Source organism: Microtus ochrogaster, chromosome 21, assembly GCF_000317375.1.
Source record: "Microtus ochrogaster isolate Prairie Vole_2 chromosome 21, MicOch1.0, whole genome shotgun sequence".
Taxonomy (NCBI): Eukaryota; Metazoa; Chordata; class Mammalia; order Rodentia; family Cricetidae; genus Microtus; species Microtus ochrogaster.
The window spans coordinates 15611033-15622658 of record NC_022022.1 but is presented as its reverse complement, the minus strand read 5'-3'; positions in this window follow the sequence as shown (position 1 = coordinate 15622658).

The window sequence follows — 11626 nt, the reverse complement described above, 5'->3', positions numbered from 1 at the left end:
GTTCATAATTATTCCACATTTGGTGAATTTACACTTGAAATTGTCATGATGTACATTTTTTCTCCGTGTAATGTTGCTGCATAACTAATTTTTATGTATGTCTACAAGTTGGGGAATTGGTGAACACAGGTCTGGAAAATATTTGAGTTATAGTAAAACAAAAAGAAGTGTGATTACTACAAACAAGCTAGTGATTATATACAATGCTGAGTTTGTGCTGGGGAGGATGCTGAACCTGATGAAGAAAAGTGAGAATTTCATACCATGTAAAAGATCCAAATTCATAAAAGAAGCTATTTCATTTCATGAGGCTTGTTCCTTTATCTTAACTAAGAGTACTCCTATGTATGTATTTTGGTGTTCTGTCTATAAACATTGCTTTCCTCAATTTTTTTTCCAGATACTCTGACAGAAGTGCATTTGTAAATGCAAGTCACTAAAAGTTTATTAGTTCAAACAGGTGTGTGTGTGTGTGTGTGTGTGTGTGTGAAGTGTTTAGAGACAATAATCAGAAAAAATGTATAAAATAAGTAGAAAGTACTAGCAAAATACACCTCTGCTATGAAACTAATTAAAATGACAGACAGATAGATGAATAGATAGATAGATAGATAGATAGATAGATAGATAGATAGATAGATAGATAGATAGATAGATAGATAGATGACTGGTTGATAGGAAGGACTACCACAATTGTACAGAAAAAAATTAACAATCCATTTTTAAAACAACGTGGCTTTGGACATGACTAGCTGTGTTTTTGTTGTTTGTTCTGTTTTGTTTTTGACAAATACAAGCAAATGGCATGGATATATGAAAAAAAACAATGTTCAGTGCCATTAAGCATCAGAGAAATGCAAATAAAGTGAAATATCACCTCACTTCAGTTAAGATATCTTTTCTTAAAACAACCAAAACATGGGAAAGGAGAAACTGGAACTTTGCACATTTTTGGAAGAATGGCAAAGGGTTGTAGCCACATGAAGGACACTCAAGAAATTGAGCAGCAGAGCTGTTATGATTCAGCCATCTCAATTCTAGATATTTATCTAAAAGAGCTCAAATAGAGATCATGAATAGATGTTACCACACATCCATGTTCATTCCTTCATTAGTCACAATATGGAGATATGGCAGCAAGCCAATGCATGTCATCCACAGATGAATAAACAAATGAAATATAATTATTTTTCAACGGAATATAATTTAACCTGCAAAAGAAAACTCTAAACTACATGAATGGCATTATGGATTACCTTGAGGACAGAAGGCTGCCTGGGTCAATTTTTCATGATTTCATTTCTAAGTAGCTGAGGATGACCTTGAACATCTGATCCTGCTTCCTGCACCTCCCAAGCACTGGAATTACAGGTTTGAGTCACCTATGTAGATTTATGGGGTGTTGGGAATTGATCCCAGGAACAATTGTATTCCTGTGGGATCTATATAATAGTCAGTCTCAAAAACACGGGGACCAGACTGGCAGCTACTAGTGACCAGGGGACCAAAGAAATGAGGACTTGCTAACCCACACCTATATAGTTCATTTACCTAAGATTAATAAATTTTAGAGATTTACATTATGGTAGAATATCATACTTTACAGTGCTATTCTATGTGCTAAAACACTCATTAGGACAATATATATCATGTTTAGTACCAATAGGGAAATAAAAATTTAAAAGAACACATACAGATGTATGCACAACCATATAAATTTTGTGTTATTAAAAACAGATAAATGCTATTTTCTTTTTGCTTTGAAAAAATAAGTAATTGGTCATTTAATGTAAATGCCAATATAGGGTAAGTTTGAAAACATGTTTTAAATTAAAAATTTGAGATCATTTTTGAACTTGAATTACTCTTGGCAAATATGCAATTATGGTTATTTGAGAAATCTTCTAAAACGTGAATATATATTTCATATCTTTTCAAAGTATATTTACATAAAACTGGCAGATGTTAGACATGTGTGTAAGTGCTCCTACGCCTTACAATTAGTATAAATAGCAAATGTTTAGCATTTATATACCACCTTACAGGGAAGCCAAGTATCATAAAGTCATTTATTTGTTAATCATTGTAGAGAACAGGTGCATTGTTTATTGCACTTGTAGGTTAGGGAAATCTGACTATTTATCACACACAGAACACATTAGAACATTCTCTTCTGTCTAATCCTAAAGAATATTTCTACATAAATAAAAGAAACGAGGTGAGAGAGAGACAGGAGGAGGGGAGAGAAGGCATAAACACACACACTCATACACAGAGAGAGAGAAGCTCTAAACACACCTATTATTTCATGTCATTTTCATACTGGCCACAGAGAAATTGTGTATCCAAGGCAATGAATCAGGTATAATAGTCTGCCCTGACTTTATTCATGAATGACAGCTGACAATGGGACATAGTCAAAAAGTTGAGAGGTAGAGTATGCCAGGCTTCTGATGATTCCATACAAAATTAGCTATGGCACAAAAGTGGATCCCTGTCTTTGAGATTTACATAAGGTGGGTTTCATAAAGGGGCACATTCTTTCACAGTTGCATTTGGGTAAGTCAACTACTTTTTTCATGTGTGTCAAGATATCTATTACAATGTTAACTTCACTGAATTTTACTCAAATCTCTTATTGCCCTTCATAGCTTTCAGAATGGAAGAGAATGGTTAGTATTCAAATGAGTTACTTCACAATTGAAACTTAAAGCAATCAAGTCTTAAGTTTTACACATCAATGATTACCAGTATTTTATTAATTTTTATAACCTCATCTGACTCATATGTAAATGGGTTCTTTAAATATTTAATAGAAGTTGTTTACATAGACCTAGAGACCTAGGAGTTACATATTTCTCCTTCTAAGAAAGACTGCACATGAGGAGAAAATAGATCGCGAATGTGTCATTTAGCTAAAGTGACTTACCCACACACCAGAAATTTCTGGCACATGATATATTAGTCTTTACCAAAGACTTAGGAATATAACTGTGATGCCAAATTCAAATTCATGCAGAAGAGACTAAATATTAATGCTACCATTACCAAAATGAGAGTCAACATCTTTTTATTGTGCTTTCATTTTTTAAATTACCAGCAGCACAGCAATTGTTTGAAAGACGAAATATAGCATGCTGATAAACTTTTAATCAATCTCACCCATCAAATTACATTTTTTTAAAAAAAAAATCCAGAGTTCACAATGGTTATGGTCTCTTGGTTTTTTTTTGTTTTTTGTTTTTTGTTTTTTGTTTTTTGTTCCCTATTAGTCAAGATGCAAAGGAAAACAATAGCGTCTAGGTTACGGGGTGGTTGTGAAAACTAACAATCCATTTAGACTAAATCCTATACTGGAATGTAGAGAAAGATGCACACATTGTTAAATAGAAGTATCCTTAATTTAGAATTAAGTTAGCCGATAGAATTTTAAGATTTTGCAACGCTGCTTTTAAAAAGTAGTCATAGTAAAATTGTGAGGAAAACGTATTGCTGCCTTTTTTCTTCCCTATAAATTTAATGTGTAGCTTCAATTGTTTGCACAGCCTTAGAGCCCCCATCTTTACATGCTCTGATGCTGCTGTCTCTGAAAAAGCACTTCCTGAAGCCTTCTATCTGTTGCTTGTAGTGTGTGTCTACACCAGTGTAGATGAGATAAGGGCAGAGGTGCATGTTTAAATATTCTGCAACAGTCAGCAAGAAGGTAAAGCATTATATTGGTTCAATTATCACTGGAGTTATCTGCATGTATCATTTAGAGCAAGCAAGCCAAGCAACTTCACAGCAAAATATACAGGGGGCGAAAAGTAGATAACAGATACGGAAAGATCAAGACATCGTCTATCTTCCTTATGTACGTTTTTCCCTCTTGCACTTTGGAATCCTGCTGGCTGATTAGGCTTTCCAATGTCTGCATGAAGTTCACAATTAAGGACACGGATACTGGTATTTTAGAGACTAAAACTATGAATGAACACATCTTTCTAGAGTTCTTTGCTTTATTTAAGGCCTTTAGGATTTCTGGTGAGAAGTAGCAAATAAATAATTAGTTATATTTTACAGAGAAACATACACATAAACCCCTAGGTCAGTATCAAATTACAATTATACTCTGTGACAGGAATTACGTATGCTAGCTTAAATATTACTCCCTAAATAACAGAAAATATGGAGCTTTTAAATATTTCTGTGTTAAGTTGCTTTATTTGACTAATGTTACAAAGCAAACATAATTTCAAATAGTATAGTCATTGGATTTAAAGGAAAAAACATGGTAGATAATACCTCAAATTTAGATGATTCATGCTTATATTTTCTTCCACCTAAAATGTGTGAAAATTGACTCATTATGCTTCATCATATTTTCTAGACTTTTCCCCCTAACAGCTGATAGGAGATACTTACAGAGGAGGTAAATTATTATTATTTCCATGTACACACCTTAACATTACAGTGAATTCAGTCAAACTGGCCTGTGATTTCGTGTGAACCAACAGAGTGGCTTAGAATCTTCACTCAGCCCCTTCCTGTTTGTCTTTTCTCAGAGAGGGGTCCCTCATGTCTGCATGTCTCTGTGCACACATGGTTTTGAACAAGTGGTGAAAGTAGCCCCTCTCTGGTGTGTATCCACACTTGTCTGGCTCAGCTGGACTGCCATCTGCTGTGGTCCTTTTCCCGTTCTCTTTTGGACTGCTTTCTCAGTCTGGAAAATGGTAGCCTGGTTGCCCAACACTTCTCCAGATGGCTGCTGGTGCCTTTCATGTGGCATCTATCAACAACAGTTGATGGCTCATTGAAAGAAGTTCATTTAAGGTGTTTATAATTACTTGGTTATAAATTACGACGTATCAGAAATTGTACTTGGTGGGAAATATCATAATCGCAAACTTTAGGAGTGAAATCATTTGGATTAGTTTGAGGAAGGAAATAAAAAACACACACTTATATCTTCCCGAGAAGCAGATGGCTACTCCTAAAGTGTTAGCTATTCAAAATTGTTTCTATTTTTACCCCTCTATATTGACTAAGATGACATTTTAGAGGAACCAGCATCCATACATACAAACTTATCTTTGTTTCTTGAAAGACAACTGTTTAAATCAATATACATAATTAAATTTCTCTGAATAATGAAGCAGTATAACATGGCTGTAATGGTCAATTCATAAGAAAATGAATTACTAAAGGCAAAGGCTATAGATCTTTTATGACTATAAAGATCATATACCCTTATGTGACTAAAAAAATGCATAAGGAAAAATGTTTTATTGGCATTTTTTGCTTCTCTACCAAAGTATGTCAATACTTTGATACATGGTGTAGCACTAAAAGTTTCGTTTCTTAATTTATTGATCATTTGGAGAATTCTGTTTTCTTCTTCTTTCTACCCAACTTCTAGTTCATCTAATATGACTTTAAATTCATCTTGTTTATATTCTCTGTCTTTTCATTCACCTACTTATCATTTCACTTCACATTTACTGAGCACATACCATCAGTAGAAATGTGTTGGTGGGTAATTCAGAGAGGACCACTGTGTACTAGGGGAGCTTTTAGTGAGAAAGAGAGCTTATGAATCAATAATTACAATACAGTGTGATAGGTACGGTAAGGGAGTCAGCATGACGAAGTGCAGCACCACAGAAAGACCTCTAGTCAGTCCTAGGTGAGATTCAATGTTGATGACATCTTCATATTACTTACTGAATTGCTTTTCCTACAGAAAAATCTACTTTAATTTTGACTAAAGATTCATGACGCCTGTCCAGTAATGTCTTCTGTCATATAAGAACACCAAATTTGATCAAAACCATAAGAAGAAAGTCCTAACTGAAACAAGAAAATGATTTCAGCTTCTCTCATTAGGGCAATGCTTGAAAAAATATTTGTGAATTATTTTCCCTTTCTTTGTACTGTGAAAAGTGGCAAATTTCCCCATAATGACTTTATGTTTCCCATTCATCGTTCAGGTTAATTTTTTTACTTCCTGTATCTTCTATAAGGTTGCCAGAATTTAACTCTAACACTAATTTTTATTTTGTCAACTTGTTTGTGTGCATGTGTTCTGTGCATGTTCATGGATGTACATGTGTATATGTGTATATGTGATGGTCACTGGATGGGATTGATGACCTTTTTTGTCCTTCCTTCTTAGCTGATACCTACATTCTATTTTTTTTTTTAAATTTTTGTTACTTGTTCTGTTTCTGAAGGTGAGGTCCCGTAGACTAGAAATCTCTGATTAGGGTTAGATTACCTGGTCAACACATTCTAGGGTCCCACATTGCCACAGCTGGTATTAAAAGAGCCACCTCATCCAACCTTTTTACTTGGGTTTTGGAGGAAAAACTCAGGTCCTATTCATTAGCTACCTAAGAAAGTCCTTATCTACTTCATTTGTTCTGGAGTTTTTCTATCTCAAATGTAGATGTGGATTTTGTTGTAGTTGTCACAGAAGCCATATTTTCATTCCCAATTAAACCCTATAAATATATAGATTAGATTAAAATGATATTTAGCTAATACCTATATAAGCAGGGAGACATATATGATGATCTGAATAGTTATTAAAGTGAAAATGAGGATGGAGCATGGCTGGTTCTACTCACTGGGCAGCATTTTCATAAAGCCTACTATTTAAGTTTAAAGCAAGTACTATTATCATTTGATAGCAAATGAAATTCCTAGATTAGTAATGTGAACAGATAAATTAAGTTAATTTGGGGCTGAATTCTACTCCATGTTTCAATCTATTAAGAACATTTGGAGCAAAGAAAACTTAGAATAGTCATTTAAAAACAGACAAAGCCTTGCATTAGCTATACAAAGCCACTTTAATTGATTTTTTTCCTTTCTATTTTCCATTACTGTTGTGGAACTGTAGAGACATGTGTCATTGTTACCATGGCATTTTATGTCAAGTTCACATTCAAAAACAACAAAGCTACGCATAACATTGGGAATATGCTGTGATTTATTTTGGCCATGTAAATATTTCAAAGTTAAATAAAGCCCCTTCTAGGATGCATGTGTGCTGAGGCAATCTGGTAGGAGACTTTACCACATGGATCTCAGTGTTAGGATATGTGTTTTCTAACAGGATGGCTTCACATGAAAATACTTTTAAATGTTTTTGGTTAACAATTTCAATATTTTCTGTCTTCAACAAAGAGTGTATATTTGAGAAATTCAATGCAGTCATTGTAATAAGAAGACATCAGAAACAGTTGGTATTCTGAGAACAACATCATAATCATACATTTGATGTTCTAAAAAACACCTCATCTTCCTCACAGAGTATGACCAACAAAGAGAATCTATGGAGAGATTGTTGTTATCTAGAGATGGTGGTTTCTTAGCAACACAATCACCTCTGAAGAGCATTCTGAGTATTAGAAACTTTATCTTCACTCCATAAAGCTGCTGCTTGGAAATAACTTCTTTGCTTTTACAATTTATCCTATTTTAAAAAAATAAAATAAAATGAGGGGTTGGGAAGATGGCTCTGTGGTTAAGAGCACTGACTGCTCTTCCAGAAGACCCGCATTCAATTCTCAGCGTTCACATGACACAGCTCACAACTATATGCAACTTGTCTAGGGAATCCACCACTCGCACACAGACATACCTGGCAGCAAAAAACATCAATGTACATTAAAAAAAATAATTAGAAAGTAAAGAAAGAAAATGAATGATCCCTCTTCAGCAAATTTTAAGTAAGAGCAACTTCTCCGAGTACACGGCTACCTCCTGAGTGTCCATTATTTTATTCTTTGAAGGAGGAGAACCGAAGGAGAAAGCCGTGAATGTAGCTGCAAATATTTTTGATGCCTTCTCGCTTCTTTTCATCTACTTGCCATTTAAGCAACCTTCCTTTCTTACCTTGGAGAGTGTCAAAGAGACACCGCCATTTCACCTTCATCACATCGTCCTGGGCAAGTTCTGCCTGCTACTTTGAGATACAATTTATCCTACCAAAATTTCACAATTTTAAATGGGCTTGCCCTTTATCCGTGTTTAAGTATGTTTCCACGTGCCACAGACTTAAAGTAAGAATCGCTTTTCAGATTTCTTTTGGCCTGTGCCTTGTACCGTGCTTGGCACGTTGAGAAGCAAATGACAGACTGACATCAAATTCAATAACCCTTTCTTGGGCCTGTTACAATTCTTACTAACTCACAAAAGCCTTACGTGACATATTTTCATGAGTGTGAAAAATTATATCCAAAGAATGCTTCCTAGATACTTAAAGCTGAGATGGAAATGATTAGTCATTATTATTATTTCCCGTGGAACCGTTAGGAAGTGCCATAGCGTCTCAACAGCAGAGAGGAAATGCAAGGCCGTTGCTGCAGTTTTACTTTCTACTTCATCACCGCTTACAGATTTATCAGCTTCAGGAAAGGAGAAACTCGTGAGAAAATCTGCAAAGAGTTGACACACAAAGGGATAGATTGTTCTTAAAAAAAAAAAAAATCATGAAATTGACCTGTGACATAATTGTGCTTGCAGCTCTCCGAAAAACACACCATGTGTTGAGGAGACTGTATAGTGAAATGGGTTTGTTTCACATTTGTGAGAACTCAAAATAATAATGATAATAATAATGATGATGATGATGATGATGACAGCATGCAAAGTACCACCTTTCAAAATCGTATGTATCTATATCTAATTTGGCTGGTGCATAATAATTAATTTTTATTCTATTTAGAAGGCCACACGCTTATCTTTGTAAGACCAACTTCAAAGCCTAGTGTGCATTCCTAGAATTGTCCTGGTGAAGTTGATACATTTACATGAATAATGGGAGAATGCTCACATATCGAAGTCTAGTTTTCTTGATATAGCAGGGGGTGCTTATAATACTGTGTCCAGTGCTTTGCTTCTGGAAGGAGGAAACTGTATTTTATGCTCCAGCACACGTTTTGTAACCTCTGTTATGCACCGCCCACCTTGCTTCATGCCATCCACGTTTCCATCTACGCAGAATAATGGACATGTGCTGCTAAATTCAAATTTCTTAAGATCTGAACCACCATTCACAAATAGTGACTTCCGTGTCTTTCTCTATGCTTCACTGATCTGGAAAGTATAGACCTTTAAGGAAAGAAAAAAACAGGCTGTGTGTTCTGTGACTGAAGGTGTAAGACCGAAGGTGGCCATGCAAACACTACAGAAACTCTCATCAATGGAGCAATATTTCGCCACGGCAGAGGGTTTACAATATTTCCCTTCACAAAGAAAATATAAACCACTTTGAGATTATTTAGAATTGTGGAAGGTTAAAGTAAGATTTACCATTTAACTCTGCATCTACGGATAACAACAAGAACGGAACGACCTTTGGCTAATTCCCAAACAGACGTTCTTAGACTTCACTCATCGTGGCGCTGGTTAAGGAGGCAGAAAAGTATCCGTGTGAAAAACAGTAAACAGGGCTTTGACTAAGAAGGATCTTACATTATGTCCTGCACTCCCTGTGTGAACTTGTGCAGGTGACAGTAGCTGTAAGCAGAGTTTTCCTGTTTATAAAATGGGATGAGGAATGAAGAATGGACATCAAATCCTTCTAAGGAAAACGAAGTCGTGGCAGGGAAATATCATGCACAGGGCATGCAATACGGCAGGCACTCGGTAAATTATAGCTCTCAAGATGTTGATTATTTGCAACGAACATTATTTCATAGTTAATCATCCCCAGATGCATAAATAATCTTGCAGCGCTCCAGTGTGAGACAATCACATGGAAGGCAGAGCTCATGTGACACTGGTAGGACTCTGAATTGCACGGGCAGGTCCTGACTACACCCAGCTTGGAAGCAGCTAGTCCTACTCAACCTAGGTAGTTGTGAGACTGGCAGCTGAGCCGTATTTTCAGTTCTAGGGGGAGAGATATTTTCAGCCACGGTTAGGTATGGTCAGTGTCCCATTGATGTTCTTGTGTAGATGGGGCTGTTGTTGAGAATGGAAGTTTAGTTACAGGACAGCAGCAGAAGCCTCACGATCAGATTTATACAGAAAAGGAGAGGACGATGCCCTGGTATAAAGGAGAAGACACAGTGAATGAGAAAATCAATTATTTGAATGGTAATGTAAATATTAGTATTAATAACTAGACATAAAGTTGTGTTTCCAGTCTCTACTTCAGAAGGAAGAAAAATAATTGCATGGGTGTTTGTTGGGCAATGTTTAAACAGTGCTTTGATATCAAATAAAGCCTTTGTGTAGCTTATAAATTAAGTAACTCATAAGATTTTCCTCTAATTGATTAAAGAATGATAACATCGTGAGTAAATTTTATGTGGACAAGAAATACTGTCTTAGTGATCACTTCTGTCATTATGATTATGCTCACGATGAATTCCTGAGGTTAAACCACCACACACTGACCTGCTCAGCTTCAGAAAGATTTCTACCTGCAGGGCTTCTGAGGGAGAAAAACCTGTCACCCTAAAAGTAAACTGAGTGGTCCTTAAAGCTCCATATTTTAGCACTATTTGTATGTTTATTTATTTTTTATTGACTTCTGGCTCTCGGAGATAGAATCTCACTCTGCAGTGGGAACTACCCTTGAATTCATGACCCTTATCCCTCAAAGGTACAGGGATCACAGGATTGTGTTACCACATCCAGGACACTATAGTGAAGGGCTTGAAAAAAAAAAAGAGGGACTGCCTCAAAGACCATGTTTGTCCCTTACAGCATGAAACTCTGCATTCAATTCTATCATCAATTCAAAAATGGCAATTCAGTGTGATCTTTTATCACACGTGGGCCCAGCGACCATCAGGACAGAGGACTGGGGGGGGGGGTGGTAACCACGGTGAGCTCCTATTGCCAATCAATCTTTGTCAGAAAGGAATGGAGGATTTGGGACCGAGCTCAGCATTGCCGTCCACAGTGGCAGAAAGTGATCTTCCTCACCTTTCAGGACAGCATAAATTTAGTTTTGATTTTAATAAGACACCTCAAATTCAGAACTAGCATGATAGTATTTTACAGAAATGAGGAATTGGTTCATTCAAAGTGCCTTCTGTTGAGGCGATAAAATAACATCCCCAATTAGCTCTTTGTTTGTTTTTAAATTAAGAGCACTTCCTGGTACTTAATGCCTATCACCCTAAATATATTTCTTCATCCGCATGTTATTTGAAGACAGATAAATATTGTTAGTGGGCTTTAAGCTCTTAGGATCACAATTTTGCAAATACTTAAAGGACATACATTCGAAATTTCCTTTGTTTAATCTGTTTCAGAAACTGAAGTGCCTGGAAAATGACAGGACAATAGGGTCTGCGGGTCTGCAGTCTTCTTGCGATGAGCATTGTACTTACATTTTGCATAGTGTAGCTCATATGCCTAGGTTTAAACTGAGAGTGGGCACTTTTACAGCTTTCAGCCTTCTACAGTTAAACCGCGACGAAGTGACCACTTGCAGGAAGGAACGAACGGAATAAATGCAAAAGAATTCATGAACATCAAGACCTTATTAAGTGCTAAGTACACTTTCATCTACATGTGTTTGGAGGAGAATTTTTAAATTTGCTCTACTGAAGAGCTCACATAAATGCTTAGTTCAAATTAGATGTTTTGGAGAACATTAAATAATCTTGGCAAAAAAATG